The following is a 5,147-nucleotide window of genomic DNA, read 5'->3' on the forward strand; positions in this document are numbered from 1 at the left end:
AACCTGAACCTATGCTGCTATGGGTCAAGAGAATGTAAAGCATAGAGTTCTGGTATCAGGATTAAGTAACACGGAGAGTTATTGGGGTGAGGATTAAGTAACACAGAGAGTTTTGGTGCCAGGATTAAGTAATGTAGAGAGTTCTGGGGTCAGGATTAGGTAATACAGAGATTTTTGGGGTCAAGATTAGGCAATACACAGAGTTCTGGGGTCAGGATTAAGTAACACGAGAGTTTTGGGGTCAGGTTTAAGTAATACACAGGGGCAGATTTACTAAAATTGGTGCACAGTGAATCTGGTGCAGCTATGCATAGTAAGTGTAGCACCCTCCTAGGTAGGTGCTAGAGTAGGTAGTATAGTTGTTGGCATCTTTGCTTAACAGAGAAGCAACCAGGTAAATGTATGCAGGCTGTCTGCTTAACAGAAGCTATGATAGTTTCGTTTTTCTGCTCAATGTGCTCTAGTGCTGCTTATGCTGTCTGAGTGTCCCTGTGTCCAAGCAACCTAAAAAGGTTCAGGGCTATAGGTGGAAACTAGGCAGATGAGCAGCATAAATATGCATACAGCCCTAGCTGGAAGGGGGGGGGGTGCCCCTAGGCATGCTGGGTGCTGGTATTTATGTTCTAGATGTACATGGGCTCCTGATCTTTCCTAGCAGAGGATTGCACCAGGATGAGGGAGAGGCACAGCCTCCCCCGGCACTTGCTGCCATGTGGCCTCAGGTGGTCGACCTGAGGGCCTGAAGTCTGTGTGACTTAACCTGGTCCTACCATAAATGACAGAGGGACACTGTGCATCTGGTCTGGTATCACAGAGAGAGAAGGCTGCCAGTGGTGCTTCAGGAGTCTTATGAGTACAGACAACCTAAGGATCTTAATCTCCTCTTGTGCTCTAAGTCAACTGAGGGTCCACACAAAGAACACTGGCTAGTGTTCTTAGAGCTTTGTCCAGGACTGTCCACTACTATACTAAGGGACATTGCACTGTTCTGCAATCAAGTTGCAGCTGCTGTGAAGAAGTCTTTATATGCTTTCTGCAAGGACTTCAGCAAAATTTCACTAGGAAAGGAAGTTAGAGTTCTCGGTGTGAATAGTTCAATTTGGAATTATCCCACTATATCCCTTACCCTATCCAAGTTCTCCAATAAAACAACAAAAACAAAACCCCTAGACTGGTCAATGGAATACTCTACAAGCCTGCAGCCATCCAAGTGTCCAGCGATTGGATTACATTCCACCACCTGTCCACAGTATAATTTTGCAGTCACTCCACTGTCTGTTTGCGCCACTTCTCTCCCCCCTCTGCCTGGTCAATGGAATAACAAGCAGAAGTGAGTGTGCACCTGGGTGTGGAAATACCCTGTGTCTCGCTGGGTGGCAAAAAAGTGGGGAAAACCTGAACAACATACCAGCAGCTCCTGCAGGGGTAGTGCTACATAACCAGTCAGCTTCTAACTTTAGCTTGTTCAATTATGCTTTGACAATAAAACCTAGAAGCTGATTGGTTACTATGCACAGCTGCACCAGATTCTCTGTGCACCAGTTTTGGTTTAATATCCCCCACTGAGTTCTAAGGTTAGGATTAAGTAACGCAGTTCTGAAATTAGGATTAAGTAATGCACCATGTTCAGGGGTCAGGATTGAGCAATACAGAAAGTTCTTGGATTCAGGATTAGGTAATTCAGAGAGTTTTGGGGTCAGGATTAAACGGTTTCCGGCCACACGCCGTGTATTTACTGTGGCAATGTGGCTCTCCCAGGCAAACCGACGTAGGGCTACGTCGGTCGCGCGCCTGCAGCTAGGGGGTGAGCGTGTGACGCCGGTGGCGCGCTCCTGCCCCCACTCGTCAGCGGGGAAGCGGATGCATGGGTCAGGTGTCTCCAATTGCCACCTGACACCCGCGGTCGTTCCCCGCTGAGAGAGAAGAACGGGTAGCTGTTGTAAACACAGCTGACCGTTCTTCTCCCTGGAATGATCATAGAGCCCCTGTGATCCTTCTATATAGGATTATAGGATTACAGGTCTCTATGGTTATTCCACAAGCCATGCTCCCCTGCAGTTAGAAACATGCCCCTAGGTACACATTTAACCCCTTGATCACCCACACTGTTAACCCCTTACCTGTCAGTGTCATTATTACAGTAACAGTGCATATTTTTAGCACTGATTACTGTAGTAATGTCACTGGTCCCCCCAAAAGTGTCAAAAATGTCAGTCAGGGGTCTGATCTGTCTGCCGCAATGTCGCAGTCCCGCAAAAAAATCGCAGATCGCCGCCATTACTAGTTAAAAAAAAAAAACTATTAAAATGACATAAATCTTTCCCGTAGTTAGTAGACGCAATAACTTTTGCGCAAACCAATCAAAATACACTTATTGCGATTTTTTTTTTTACCACATATATGTAGCAGAAAACAAATTGGCCTAAGATGTTAAAAAATGTTGATTTTTACATTTTTTTTTTTTTGGGAATGTTATATAGCAGGATGTTAAAAATATTGTTGTCGCTATTTTTTTGTTTATAGCGCAAAAAATAAAAATCGCACAGGTGATCAAATACCACCAAAAGAAAGCTCCATTTGTGGGAAAAAAGGACATCAATTTTATTTAGGTTTAGCGTTGCACGACCATGCAATTGTCCGTTAAAGTAACGCAGTGCCGAATCGCAAAATATGGCCTGGTCATTAAGCGGGAAAATCTTCCGGTCCAGAATTGGTTAAGTGGTTAAATAATGCTCAGGGTTTAAGATTAGGTAAAACACAGAGTTCGGGGGGAAAGGATTAGGTAATGCCCAGAGTTATTGGGTCACGATTAAGTAATGCAGAGTGTCCAGGCTCTGAACTTTGTGCGGTAATTAATCCTGACCCCTGAATTTTGTGCATTACTGAATCATGACACCTGAACTCCGTGCATTACTTAATCCTGACCCCAAAACTCTGTGCGTTACCTAAACCTGACCCATCAACTCAGAATGGGGCCTCTCCCTGGAAAATAAGGACAGATGGTAACCTTACTGTATATGGCTCAAAACCTTTGACTAATCAAAAAAAAATCAGTACTTACAATAAGTATGACAGTAGTGATGGGCTCAGGTGTGTTTGGGTTCGTAGTCCCAACCCACCTGAGCAATCAGACCAGGAAGTCGACACTGCACACCACCAATCATAGGCAATGAGGCATTTCCCGGTCTGCAGTTGCACAGACTGGGAAATGCCTTGCTGCCTATGATTGGCGGTGTGCAGTATCAGCTTCCCGTCTCAGGTGGGTTGGGACTATGATCCCGAACACGCCTGAGCCCATCACTAGATGACAGCCTCAATGACCATCACACTTTGCTGATGAATGGGTTTTGTCTTCTATTTGTCCTGAACATAAAAATGCCGACAGCTTAGTTTATAATAAATCATTATCTACTTTATATTAAACGAGGCAAATGATCTCACAACTCATTGCCTCAACAACTGCACGTGTTTTGTGAAAGCAGAGACAGAGCTTGAACATTGATGATCGATCCTCACTTAATCACCCCATCAGGTCAGCTCTACATCAAGGCCTGAATGACTGAAGCCAATCCTAGTTTGGCTACGCTCTACGTAGGACATCTGCAAATCATTGTGTGAATCAGTGGAGTACAAATTCATTGCAGTAATGCTCTCTCGAGTTGTGGTTGATATTTCCTGTTTTTTGGGTTTCCTTGGTATCTGACACATTGGACTGCTAAACACCAGCTGCTCCAACTGAGTCACATTTACTGGGTCTTTGATCAGTTATCTTGTCATGATTAACCAATTTTTAGATAATTGTTGGAAAAATATTTTTTTTTGTAAACAAAGCTGAATAAACATTTGTATGCAGTTTTAATTTAATTCATAAATGCGAGCTACAGGCTATCAACTATAAAGGATATTTAATTCTCATTCTAGTCCTTCCTCAATGATATTTAGAAAATAAACCTAATTGCACACGTATGTTGTAGTCAGCCAATGAAAATTAAGATTAACCCTTGGCTAACTGAAAGGACTTCACATTGAAGAGAACCTGTGAGGATTGAAATAGAGAAGTGTTTGCTACTGACTTGGCTTTAAAGTGACAGGATCTGTGACTTTTATCCTAATCCAGGTTTCAATACTTACAGAAACATGCATGCAAGAGGGATTTCTCATATTTCACTGGCAATGCATTTATTCCATGTCAGTACCTCCCTAGCTAAGGAAGCCAGAATCAGGTTAAAGGTGTGAGTTAGAGACACTGGATCCTTGGTGGTCCATGGTTCATTTTTTGTAGAGTAGTGTAGCATTTCTGGTTTGGGAGCTCTTATACATTCAAGGGGCTTTTAGGGTGGGCCCTGGGTGTAGACCATGGGTTATTATGAAGAAAACAATCACCACGCCAAATGCGCAAAGTTGAGAAAGAGTTGAATTTTATCATTTAGGTAGAATGCATTTTGGAGCATCAAGTAGTCCCTCGTTTTCAGGGCTTTTTAGACCCATGTCTAAAAGTAATGGTGCTAGGCTCAAGGAAGGCTATCCAAAGCACTGCAGCCAAGAGAACCAAGCTAAGCAAAGCAATACATCCCTTATATTGGATTTTTTTTTCCTTCTTGGAGTCCAGCATACCTGCATTTAAACAAGCTCCTAAAACCCTGATAAAGATGGACCATTTAATTCCCATGAAATGCATTACCTTGTTCTGTTGCATACAAGGGTAAATGAAATAGTTTCTGGCTGTTCTAGCATGGCACACATTTTCTTCCCAATCCTAGGATCAGGATGACAGCCACAGAGCTTACAGTTTTAAAAACAGTATGCAATGGCAGGTCCATATTTTTACCCTCAAGGATTCACTATAAGTATGAATATAGCCCAAGCAGACCTATTTGTTACAAACATGCTTACCCATTAATGGAGAACTGTACTGCATTTGGTGAATACATATTTTGTGCTATCACTGTACATTGCCCCATTTCTGATGAGACTTTAACATTATTGCTTGCGGCTCCACATTTTGCCTATAATATTTAATGAATGATTTTTTTAGTTACCTGGACTAAAGGACAATTTCAAGCCTACTGAATAAGATAACATCTGGTATCTGACTGCTTTCAAGGAGATCAATCAATTGGACAGGTCTGAAAATCTTGTCCAAATGC

The sequence above is a fragment of the Pelophylax lessonae genome (genome assembly GCF_965119305.1).
Source record: "Pelophylax lessonae genome assembly, chromosome: 5".
Classification (NCBI taxonomy): Eukaryota; Metazoa; Chordata; class Amphibia; order Anura; family Ranidae; genus Pelophylax; species Pelophylax lessonae.